This window comes from Drosophila grimshawi, unplaced genomic scaffold, assembly GCF_018153295.1.
Source record: "Drosophila grimshawi isolate 15287-2541.00 unplaced genomic scaffold, ASM1815329v1 contig_44, whole genome shotgun sequence".
NCBI classification, from domain to species: domain Eukaryota; kingdom Metazoa; phylum Arthropoda; class Insecta; order Diptera; family Drosophilidae; genus Drosophila; species Drosophila grimshawi.
In genome coordinates, this window is record NW_025063240.1 from 16,749,250 (window position 1) to 16,763,066 (window position 13,817).

At 38.2% G+C, this 13,817-nt stretch overlaps 1 protein-coding gene across 1 annotated transcript in view; it reads right to left on the reverse strand.

Annotated features, from left to right (window-relative positions):
* The window catches only part of LOC6558707, a 42,880-nt gene that overhangs the window by 23,966 nt on the left and 5,097 nt on the right, over positions 1 to 13,817 (reverse strand). The gene's annotated exons all lie outside the window — the stretch shown is intronic.

Consider the following 13,817-nt stretch of genomic DNA (forward strand, 5'->3'; position numbering starts at 1 on the left):
TGCCTAAAAGTATGCAAATAATTGCATTTGCTTGCCAGCAAACACTTTGCACCAACACTTTGCTGCCTCATTGTGATTCCCCACACGTTAAGACACACACACACACACACACACATAGTAATTGACTTGGCTCAGTTTGACAAACTTGCCAAGAACAGAAGCCAAAGCAGCAGAAGAAACAGCAACCCCAGTTGCTGTCAATTGTTCGTATTGATGATGACAGTTTATTATTATTAAAGCAAAACCCAAATTATGTTCTTGCTTGTGGGCGTGGCACTCGACCACTCGACGTGTGAAATGTGCCTGCAACGGAAATGAGGTTTCAATTATGATTTATGTATGCAACAAAAGCAACATAATCAACAAGGCTCCAAGAAAACGACCCCACACACGTTAGACATTAACATTTGCCGACTATGCCTATGCAGTTATTAGCCACACACACTCACACACACACACACACACACAGTGGCATATAGGCACGCACAGCAAGTGGATTTAGAACTTGACACGCATATTTAGTGGCAACAACAAACCTAATTACGCATGTCCAAAAGCGACCACTGCAGTTCATTCCAACAGTGCCACAGAGTCCAGAGTTGAGTTGGGGCATCTGCTTCAGTCACATTTCTCCCCCTTTGAGCTGCATTTATGAGTAGTTGAGTAGTGGCTCGAAGCCAGTGCTGCCAAATATTAATGGCAACAACAGTTTGATCAGAAAAAAGGCCAAGAATTGTTGGCCACATTGGAATTAGGCTATTGAATGGTAAATTATATTTGCTGTCAGGAGATTAGTGATAATATTTATTAAGAGATAATTACACATAAAAATGTACTGAGGTAAACCTATTTATAAGCTTATGTTTCCCTGAAGGTTAAAAGATGGCTTGTTAGCTTTGTCAATCGGCTAAAACGACAGATCTGTTAAGTAGGTCAAATTGCCAACACTGTTTGCCGCACCCTTGAACAACGTTGCACGTAACATGTTCATTTCTGGCATTGCATTTCAATAAGAATAAGTGACCTATGCAGTGGCCACTGCATCTGATGCAAGTTGCAACTGGCTGAGCCCGACCAGAGCTCACAAGAGTTGCTGCCCAGTTGCCCAGCTGCCAACTGCAACTGCAAAGCGCATGCAACATTTGTCATCAGCAAAGATATGCAGCAGTTCAGTCTCTAAATGCAAACTTGCTTGCTGCAGTGCACAGATTTTATGATTTTGCGTCTCCTTGTTTCGCTGCTTCCACTTGCCACATGCTCCAGCAACGCCTCCAAAACGGAACGCTACCCATATTATCCTATTCACTATGTGTGTGTGTGTCTTTGTGGCAGCTGCATTAGCTTTGATTAGAGCTAATAGAGCTGCTGCTGCTGCTGCTGCTGCTGCAACGCCTGGTATTTTAATTGGGGTCACTTGCCTGCTTGCCCCCAAAATTTCGGGGTCATGTTAAATGCCTGTTGCTGATTTACTGATGTGCACTCGCTCTGCAATTGCTTTTGCGAAATCCTATTAGCCCAAACTGGCCTGCAAACGGTACTTTGATGAGTGGCCAAGTGGATAATGCCAGTTAGAAACTTATACCCAAAATTGACATAAATGTGCGCTGAGTCTGCAGGCCGCCCATTTAATTGAAACTTGGTTTTCATATGAAAACTTTTGTGATTGCGACTGGCAGGTTTTCAGCTTTCCAAATTAAAAGCAGACGAGTTGAAACTGAATTTTAAGTAAATGCTTTTCGGTTAGGAATATTAAGTGACTTTTTTTTGTTTTGGTTTACTTGTCAACACTAACTGCTCAGAGTTGAATTAGAAAATTGTGATAACAAGTTACGCAAGCTTTTTCAAACTGATAAACTATGAGGAATTAACTAATTTCCCAATTTTAACAAACTGTTAATACACTCAAATCGAATTATGTAACGGGAGGAACAGTTTGAGCTCCGCTGAGAAAGACCGCAATGCATGTCAATAGGAAATGATGTTTGAAGTTTCTGATTACGGCCCACACACACACTCACACACACACAGCCATACTTTGCTCAGTTGTGGGTTATCAAATATTGTAGCGGCAGCCACTTGAGCCATGCAGTAACAGTCACTTTGCCTTTGCTAACTGTCAAGTTTGCCCGTTTGCTCTTGTCACATGCTGCCATACCCACTAAAATACTCTTGTCAATTGGGGTTAGGGGCAGTGGCTGCACAAATTTACAGTAAGCGCATTGCTGTAGTAGAACAAGCAAATGCATAAAATGACCATAACATGGCTAACACACACACACACACACACATCGCAGAGAGAGAGAGTCTCTGTCATGTCACCAATTTGAAGGCGACGCCTGTGCGTATGCAACAAATTTGATAGAAGCAGGCAACTGCTGAATTCCAACTGGAATTTATATGTTGCAGCTACAGTTGATGCTGCTACTGTTGCTGCTTTTGAATTAATTATTTAATTTAATTTATTGACTTATTTAACTCGATTCCGTGCAACTGCTTGACAATCATTTGATTTACCGCAATCAAATGCAAAAATGATGGCCAGCCTTGCCACACAGCCACACACACATAACCCACAACACACACACACACACACACACAGAAGAGCTGAGCACGCAATTTCCGGTTTGTACACTGGGCATATATATAAAACTGAATGTTGGCTAAACATAAACAGACAGCTGCAACAACAATCGATGGAAAATCCTATTAACTAAGAGCTTGCATATTGACCATGTCAATGTAGAGGCTGAAAGGGCTGTGACTGGGTTGAGGTCCACTCAATGACTGACAAAATATTGGTTTAGTTTGCCCGCTTGCAAAATATTGAAATGTTTGTTTGATTGAGTGCTCAAAACCACCAAAAAAAAAAAAAAAACAGGAAAAAAAAAACAACACAACAATAGCAGCTGCCAATTGGCAGATATTTAGTTTGGATTTCTCATTTGGAAGCCTAATAAATTGTGTTGTAGTTTTTTTTATTGGCTCCGTACTGTTTGCAGTGCATTGTTGTTGTTTTTGAAGGGCCGACAACAGGAAATTGTTGCATGGCGTTGCCATATTATGCAAATCACGGCTATTGAGCTGAGTTAAGCACAGTCAACAACCACAGCAACAACAACAACAACCGCAACAACAGCAAAGACAACAACAATGTACGAATTGCAGCAACAAGCAAAAACCCAAAAACCCAAAACCCGAAAACCACTTTGCCAACTTATTTGTGGCAAGCAAAATTTGCATGCATTGACGCATCATCATCGACACTGTGAATGTCTCTCGATATGTGTGTGTGTGTGTGCGTAAGTGTGCGTTTTTGTGTGTGTGAGTATGTATATCCTTGTCAAAAGTAGCATTACATGTGCTACTGCTACTACTGCTGCTGCTGTATTGTTGTTGCTGCTGCTGTCCACTTTTGGGTTGTTGTGTTTTTTAACCACTGCTATTGTTGTTTAACTCTGTCTGTGTGTGTGTGTTTGGAAATATGGTCCTTGACGCACACACAGAGAAGAGCCGGGGATAACACACAAGGACTCTCCAGCAACCAGCAATTTCTCATCAATTGGAGTTTGTCAAAAAGGGCGTGGCTGACCCCAAATGTGTCAGCTCATATGTCAATTTGCATTTGCCACATTGCCGCACCTTGTCCATTGCACAATTGAAAACTAATAAAATCCATCAAATTGCTATGATTTACAAACGCTTAAGCAACTCAATCACAGCTAACAACAAATTGAGCACGAAAAGCGCAAATAATCCCATTTACTTACATGTGTATAAATAAATATACATGTATATATGTAAATATGTGAAAGTAATTTTATAAAATTGCAACATCTGGTTAAGAAATGGAATTAGTTATCCAACTAAATGAATAAGCTGTCTGAGCTTGACTTGTGGGTTGGCCATAATTTAAAAGCCATCTTGGCAATAAAATGGAATTAAAATAAGTGTAAAACAAGTTGCACAAATGAATACAAAACGTAAAATATAAATTAAATTAGATACAAAATAAAATCTTATTTTTAGCTTTAATCTAAATTAAGATTGTTAAGATTTCTGAACGACAACGAATCAAAAATAGTTAGTCTGAATTAGAATGTTGCCCAACGTCAAATGCCTGCAAGGCCTTTAAAGTTGAGTTCTTAATTATAGAAAAAAAGGCGCTGAGACTTATACTATATTTAAATCGAAGCTAAAATTCGAACCGAAAATAATGAGTTTATTAAGAGTAAATGAACGTCAGCGAAAATTCAAGTATGTGAGTCTTAAAATTATACCATTCCATTTAATTTGCAGTTGCGCACAATTTGATCAGCATTTCAATAGATTTGTAAGCCGATTTTCGCATTACTGATTTGCGCATTTGACAAATTCTGAAAGAGCTACAAAATCTGACTAACAATGTGCAGCAGAACACACCTTTGAGTGGGTATGTGTGTGTGTGTGTGGCAAGTAATTACCGCAACCATTTTGAGCGATTATATTTCATAGTTGGCAGACAGACAAAAAAGACACACAGGACACTCAGGACACAGCCAGAAACAAGCAGCGACGATCATTTTACAATTTGTGTGGCAACAACACTGTGGCATGCGAATGGGTGTCTCCGGCTGAATGGGGACTGCCGCTCAATAGTGGGCTACTGTTCAAAGTATTGCCTCATTAAGCTGCAGAACAACAAGCACACACACACAAGCACACAACAGCTGTTTTGTATGTATTTGGGGTCTAATTACAAAACACAAATGCACTATAATTTCAAAATCAAAATCCATCTTCGCCTCTCGCTCCTGGTCTGTCATTGACAAGCATGATTTTGTAATTTAAACGGCAATCAAGTTCAGCTACCCACAATCCCCTTCCCCTCCACCCTCTGAACACTCACACTCCCTTCTAACAACATGTCAACAGTCAGCAAACTTTCTGTCAGCAAAATCATGCAAAATCTGACATTTGGCAAAATCGATGCACGCTCGAGCTGATGTTTGGATTTTGACTGTCTGTCTGTCTGTCTGCCCGACTCTCTGGCTGGCTGACAGTTGCAGCTATTCAGTGCATCATTCAAAACGTATTGATTGTCATTGATAATGACACTTGTGCGCAGTTTCGTTGTTTGCGCTTTTTATCCATTGCTAATTTGTTTAATATTTCCTGCCAAAAAGTGCTGACTGATTGCCCCGCTTGGGGCCTAACTGACAGCCGCAACCTCAAATGCCACAAATCAGTGGCAAAAGAATCCAAGTGCACACATAAATTGGCAATCTATGAGCCTTGCCTCGCCTCGTCTGGTTGCAATTGCTCTGTTCACTATGACAAACGCGAAGAGTGTCGGCCAAGGCTAGAATTAGTGTTGCTCAACCAACTGTCTTCGAGTTAAATGCGGCTTGTGTGAGGAATCGATTTTTAATCAATTGGCCAACAATTGTTTGATAGAGAAATACAAATAATATAAGAGTGAAAACAGCTCCAAAGATGAATATTTGATTACTAACTAACTAACAGAGAAATATGCTTTGAATTTTAACCACAGGCAAGATTACTTTATAAAAGAATACTTAAAAAACCAGCGGTTTTCTTTACTTCAAATTTAATTAAATTATTTTTCACAGACTTGGAATTATTATTATTCACAGACTTATTATTCACAGACTTTTAGTCTTAAGGTAATTTTCGAAAATGCAGTTTGATTATTATTTGTTTAAGTAAAATGCCTCTTAACAGTTAGCTTTTTAGTTTTGCCATTCAAAAGTTGGCAACACTATTTGGTAGTGAGAATTTAGCTACCCAGCGAAAGTTAACAGATGCCGCGTGGCGTCAAATGCAATTACACAGACCATTTAGCAGAGCAACTGGTGCACGAGGCGCAAGGAATCGCCGCCTTTCAGGTCAACTTGGCCAAGTCCGAGTTGGCTTAGTGGCCTGTTGCACAATTGTGACTGCAGCTGCCACACACACACACACACACACAGAAATGTCGCAACTCAAGAGTAAATTTATTATTAATTTGTTTATTTGCCCATCAAATTGAGAGCTGTGAATATTTCATTTGATTCGAGACATCATCGATGGCAAAAGAGCAGCTGTCGCATCGCAAAATACACAAAAAGTTTCGACTGAGGTGTCAACAGCCAAATAAATAAATAAAACACGACAGAGAATGAGAGGGACAAAGCAAATACATACAAATAGAAATACATACAATTTATTGCAATTGAAATATAAGCAGCTTGTGTGGCCCTTGAACTCAACTCCATCTGTCTGGCTGCCTTTCAGTTTGGGGAATGCAAGCAGCCCAGGTCAAATGACAATTGCTCTTTTGGCTATTGTTAAGTGCACGTTTTGTTTTTGCAACAAATTCTTCTATATTCAAACATCAAAAGCGTGACAAGAATGTTGAGAAATGGATTAAGGCAGGTAAAAGAGTTCACAACCAGCTGAGCTGAGATGTCATCCCAATTAATGTCCAAGTCTACCAGCAAAATGCGCAAATTTTCACATATTTTCTATGCGAAATGTCATAACATCAATACATTTTTCAAAATTAAAGTCTTTAAAGGTCCATATTTTTGTCTAAAGTTTAAAATTCAGTAAAAAAAATAAAAATATTTTAATGTTGTTCAAAATGTGAACTACTAACTGAACAAAAGCTTTCAGTGCTTTCGCACTTAGCGATGTCTCAAACCAAAGCTTTAAGGCCGCTGATTGTATAGCAAACACGAAACTTGGCAATTTATGGCCTACAATTATAGCAAACTATGCAAATGTGTAGACTCTGCTTAGCTATAAATATGAATATAAAGGAATCCTCACTTGGATCTGTTATATTCAAGGAGCAGCAAGCATAATTGGAGACAATAATAATTGTGACCTTTAATTTATAGAACGCAATACAACAACCAAATATCAAATATTTCAACCTTGCCTTGAATAAAAGCCAAATTCAGCAAAGGTGAAATATAATTTCTGCGCTAATTATCCCACGGCAATAAAACAATAAAACAATAACAGATCGAATGCCATTGCCAAAAAATGTGAGCAGCAGTAGCCACTTAGCAAATACAAAAGGCGAAATAATGATAAGTAGACAAATGGCACATCAATAATAATAATACAAAAAAAAACAATAAAATATGGAATTGAAAGTTGCTTATGGCCAAAAGAAACGCAGCAGCCAAACGCGCAGCAAATGGATGTTGCAACGTCGCTGCCTGAGTCATGCAACACAACAATAATGGACAAACAACAAACAATAACTGAATAACTGAAGGTGTCATCTTCGATCAGCGCTCGTGATTGGGAGGCGTCCGAGACCAAGTCGCTGGCGGCAAAGGTCATGCCCATTCCACCTCGGGAAGCTGGCACCAACTCACTGTACGTCTATTCGTCCGTCTGCCTGTTTGTCTATCTGTCTGTCTGCCCCATTCACACGAAACAACATTCAACTTGGTGCTCGTTGAAGCGTTTGACTTATGACTCGGCTGCTTTGTAAGGTCTTTTATGAGAGTGCATTACATACTTACAACCCAATTATTCTGAGGCATCATCTATAAGCAGTTAACCTGGTCAGCCGCTGACCTTGCCACAATTGAATTGTGATCAAAGCATTAATATCGATTTAAATGCAAGCAACAACAAGATAAAACTAGAAAGAACTGCAGTTCACAGCGCGCCGATTGGTAAATACCCTTGCTGAGCAGGTTTAGATGCAATCAACAAGTCGAAAAAATTGTACAACTAATTTAAAATATCTCCAACAAGACACACACTGTTGCAACTAGACGCACTAAGCATGTGCGCCACATGGCGTATGCTGAATGTTTTTAGCAAGTGCCACAAGTGATTCAGTTACAACTGTTGCTGCTACATCATCGTCTTGTTTATTTTTAACAACAAATGTATTGAGTGGCACACTGAAAAACTGGTCAACATTTTTTCGGTCAACTCGACTCTGCGGCTGCTGTTGCTGATGGTGATGCTGCTGCTTTGACCCTGTTAGCGCCTCGTTATAGTTTCTATTGCTCGTCCCCCTTCCACCACTTTTAGCCATCCAACTGGTTACCCGATTCTTCAGCTGGCATTTTCAATACTCCGCCAGTCTCAATTTGTGCTATAATCATTTTTTTTTCGATGATTTTGGTTCGATTTGAGCTGGCATTTTGTGTTAAAATTTCGCCGAAAGCGTTTGTCCATCATCGTCTGCGCTAACACGTCATGATTATCATTTGTACTTGTCCAACTATCTTATTTGGTTTTTCAATTTCTGTGCGCCTTTTGTTGCATTCAATTTTTGAAATGGAATTGGTAGTCGCTTCACTCGTAGTTCCCTTCAATTGTCTTTTTCATTTTTTTGGGGGTATTTCTTTTTGGCCTTCTAACGATCTTCGATGAATTTGCTGCCAGTCGTTTCAATCATCTACAATCTCTAGGTGGTTGTTGTTGTTGTTGTCACAGCTGTCCATCATCACAGCATTCATCAATTGTAATTCAATAAATTCTGTTTAATTTTCCGTTTTCTTGAGTTGCACTTCATTATTTATGCTTGCCTGCACAAATTTTGAGATATTGACAAATTTGTTAATAATAACAATAATGTTTTATTGACTACATATTTTATGACAGCTAAGAGAGGAGTGAAAAATTCAAAAAAATATTAAATTTTAAAGGAACAAATTATAAATTTACTTGAGCTGTGGCTTATATATATTCAAATAGAATTAAATATACTTCTTACTACTACACCCCTCACTCCCCTTTTCCAAAGACAGAGTTTTAGAGTTGCTCCCATTTTACAATGGAAATATTTTCGAAATAAGCGCTGCAATCCAATTTGGCTTACGCAATGCAATTTGCTAATTAACAGCTTTCAAGACTTGACAACCTTAGACATTAATCCCCACCAGCAAATTTACTAAATGTTGCAAATCGAAAAAAAATCCCCCCTTTCGAAAAGCACTCAACCCAATTGTACAGCTTGACATAATTTAAAAGTCACTTGGTCTAATGACTATAATTGTGGCGACCAAAAATCAATCAAAGACCAACATTTGCAAAGGGACAGTTTGCCGCAGCACTCACCCCACAGCACTCACCCCCTTTCCACTGCCTTTCGCTTAATCCTCAACGAATGTGACAAAATCTGTGGCAAAAGTCTTTGATTTCAATCTGATATGGGGAAAAATTTAGCTGACAAAGTGAGCCAAGGCAAAGAAAGAAAAAATGCTGATCAATTTCAAGAAGAAAAAAATAAAAACAGCAGAAAACTAATATAGGCAAAAGAAGAAGAAGAAGCAGCAGCTTCGTTAAGGGGCCAACTAGCAAAAAGTCAGCGTGTGTGAAATTGCTGGGCCGCAAACATACAAAGAGGTGAATACAACAACAACAACAGCAAAAACAATAAGCGAGTGGTTCGCGTTTGATTACAAAACTTCGACAATTTGCCACAATTTGAATGAGAGGGAGAGAATGGGAGAAACGCCGCGATCCGATATAATTTGGAAACCTTTGCGATGATGTATGATATTTACTTTGATTTCGGTTTTGGGTTTGCCGCATTGCGCAAATGGCTACCTAAGATGAAGATGATCATGATGATAATGATGATATTGTTGCTGTTGTGGCGGATGTGGCATGTGCCTCGTTGCATCTCGATAGGATGTTCTCTATTTAGCATATTCATTGTTGATTGCAGTGCCATGATAATTACAATTCCTCGTTTATATTCTGGTTGCCAGTCTTTTGTTTTTGCCTTTAATTACCTTCCTCTTTTTGTTGCTGTTGCAGTTGTTGCTGTTGTTGCTTTGCATAATTGCATTGTTGTTGCCGAAATCATCATTAGAACTTTTATTTGCACAATAATCAGCTAGCTGCAGCTGCATTGTGTTTGTGCAACGCCAAAAAAAAAAACAAAAAATAAAACCAAAAGGAGCCGCCAAAAATGGACTGAAAAAAGCCCGTACTTAAAACCAGAACAATGAAAACTTAAATCTGCTGCCAAAATGCGTTTATCAAGTTGCGGTCTGTTTAGGAGAAGTAATGTGTTTTTAAAGAGGATATTGTTTTTGAAAAATGTGCACTCCAAGTGATTTAATGATATGGGCATGGCTTCCAAATAGGAACTGCCTCAGATTGCAACATCACTGAGCAGTAACTTGAGGTACTTGAAGTGCAGCCTTGAATTTAGACACAAGTGTAATGATTGATATTGCTAATGTGAAATGAATGAGCCTCTTTGAGTCTATACTAAGACATATTCCCATGCAATTTGATGAATGACTTCGACTTGTCGCTAAGAATATAAAGAAAATATAGAACTTTTGTCTAAGAAACTCCCAGGCCGTTATTAAATAAGCATTACGCAACTTATTTTATTAATTATAGTTGGCATCTTTTGATCGCATTAGCACCTGAGCGAAACAAAAACCCAGCATAGCAATGAAAAAACCACTTAAAAAGGGCTAATGTCCCATAAAGCTGACAGCAGAATAAGGCGACGACGCACATAGCAAATCATCTGGGGCACCATCAACAAGTGTCAACGCCAACAATGCAACACAAGACATATTCACTATACATATATGATATGTATAGATATATATATATATACATATAATTACTTTATCATTGTTTTCGTCACGTCTTTAAACCTATTTTAAAGAAGCCGCTGCTGTTGTTTGTTGTTTGTTGATGTTGATGTTGCCACCTCCGGATGGTTAAAAGTCAAGGTTAACGGCGGCCAGCCAAATTATCCGGACGTTCAAGATGATGGCACATGTTGTGCCGACAGCAGTCTGCCCCATTCAAGGGCAGCCCAAGTCAATTTTTAACGGTTCCACAAAAAAAAAAATATAGAAATACAAATACAAGAAAAAAAAACACAAGAAATATAATTTGCGGCAGCGTGTGAAAAACGTACTAAACTCTAATAAAATATGGCCACAAGTCATTGGAGGCTTAAGCTGTGGAGCTATATTAATTGCACGCCACAACAGTTTAGTTGAGTTGAGTTCAGTTTGAGGTCCATTATGAAATGCCAAGCACCAACGCCTAATGATAATAGCAATTGTAAATAAAAACGAAATCAAGCTGAAAGCAACCTGCTGCCATTTTGAGTCGGCGCCAGTCACAACAGCATTTTTAGACTTTTCTTGTTTGCAACCAATGGTGGCAGTTGCAATGACTTGCGCTGATTAAGGGAATTTCTCACAGACATAAAAAATAAAATAAATAACTGTACAACTGAACCAAGAGCCAAACCAGCAGCAGCAGCAGCAGCCGCAGCCGCATTGCCAAACGTCGCTTGTTGTTGTCATAGTCATAGTTGTTGTTATTACTTGTAGCTGCTGCAATGCTTTTCTCGAAGGTGAACCAGAATGAGTCTCAGTCTCAGTCTCAGCCTCAGAGACTTAGTTGAAGTCTCCGGCTCCGTCTCAGTCTCAGTCACAAGATTCGTCTCTGTATGCGCTTCATTTGAAGCTCATTGAAATCCACGAACTGAAGTCGACAGTGGCCGTCGATATATTATTCCTTGGCTCAATTGCTCCCAACCGGATTGCCACTGCACATCTTTTGAAAGTGAGCGGCTGCTGCAGCAACAACAGCAGCAGCATCAATTCTAGAGCGAATGTCTGCTGCAAATTTATTGCTGCATTTGATTTTAATTAGTTTAATGTATGGTAATTTATAATGGAAATTAAAGTGCGGCGTGGGTTTGTTAGCATTAGGGATTTGCGTAATTAAAGCGCTTAAGCGGCATCCGGCACACAGTTTAGTTACTCAATAAGAAATTATTAAGCTGTTGACTTAGATCATAAAGTGTATAGGTTGCTAAATTTAAATAGTTTGTTAAATATTTGTCAGGATTGGTTCAAAACTCAATATTGAAAGTTAGTTGCCTAAGTCTTCTGTTTGCTCTCTTCAAACTGCAGTTATGTTGAATAAAATAATCGTCCATCACACTGTTCATAAATACTCAATAGCCTCACCTAGAATCAAATAAACTTCTTTTATACTTGGACAAATATATTATTAATTTATCATTTTTCCATTTATCAACTTTGTATTTTAATTTTGTATTTAATAAATTAATAAAGTGCAGCTTTTCACTCCAAAGTAATTCGCTTACAAGTTCGTTGCATAAGACTTTTGTTTTCCCTAGTCAAAAAGCATATTTATTGAATGAAGCACTCGCTTCGAATGAAAGATCTTCTTATATCCACTTATAAACTTGATTAATGATTTGCTCTAAAGTAAATCTCAACTTGCTTTTCGATTCCATTCACTTTTCATACGGCAAGTTTGTTGCCTGAGTCATTTTTTAAATATGCTATAAAATATCCATTAGGATTGCCTGGAATCCCATAATTTACTCCCATTCTTGGTCAAATATATTATTAATTTTCCCTTTTATCAACTGTCAAATCTGTCATTATATTTAATACTATTGCTACTATTAAATAATAAGTAATCGGCTGACAAGTTTGTTGCCTAAGTCTTTCGTTGTTATCACAACTAAGCGCCACTAATTGCAACAATTTCGTTGCAGAGCCCCATTTAAAAAATCTTACCGTATTTACTTTGCAGGTTGTTGCCTAAGATTTTCATTTGGCATTCATCAATAGCTCAAAAGCGCAAATAAAAAATCTGCACTAGTTTTGGTGTTTTTTGAATGTTGTTTCTTTTTTTATTTTTATTTTTTTTTGCGACACAAAATATGTGCAAAAAACGTAAACAAACAAAACAAAGCCTCAGCAATGCTGCAATGAGGCGATGCTGCGGCATCTTCCACAACAACAACTATTTAGCGTTGAATGCGAGCGTAAGAGTTGGAGAGCGCCAGAGAATTGAGCGCCAATTGTACGATGATTTAGTTTCAGTTTCGGCTGCCGCTCGTCGAGCTGGCGATGACGATGACGATGAGTTTGCTCTTTGGCAATTGCGGCGTTGGTGGCTTTTGGCCGCTTCTCCGACTCCACTGACGATGACGCTGTGCATTTTGTGTGTCGGACCTCGCTCATCTGTTGGCCCCCAGCCGACTGGCAAACGTTGCCGCGCTCGACCTGCTCTTGAGTATAAAACAAAAATTGATGCGAAATTTTTTCTAACTTTTGCATCAACTCCAAACGCGGCAACACGTGCAGCACTCGCAGCTCACAGATCGCGACCCAAAAACGTATGTCCAAAAAAATACAATCAACAAAAAACATATCAAGAGTTTTTCAAGTGTGCGGTTAAGTGCGTGGCTTTCATGCTGAGATATTAATTACGTAAACTTTACAAAGACATTTAAACCAATAACAATAACAAATCATAATGACTATTATGTATTCCAAAGGATTATTAATTTGAAAGGAATATTTAAAGGATGTAAATTAGCAAAATCAACAAGGAACACTTAAATTTGAAGAAATATTAAATGTACAATGATCCATTAAAAAAAGCACAAGGAACAATTAAAGAATAATACTCAAAGAAAATATTTAAAAGATTTAAAAGAAGTGCAATATAAAATAAATAAAGGAAGAGGGAAGACTTAAATAGGCTCAAATATAATAATTATCTAAAGCTATCTCTCATAAACAACTGAATGTTAGAAAATCTATCACATTTATATTTTTTTTATTAATATTTCAAGATTTCTCGAAGTTCTAATTGCCTCTTTAAATCGATATTCATTAAATTCGCACACAATCTCTTAATTAAGTTAATTCGAATAATACCGAGAATTAGACTTGATGTAATTATCACCCAAACACTGCACATGTAAAGCTAACCATTAAACGTAATCAAAAAGCAATATAAAAACGTATACAAAACTAAAA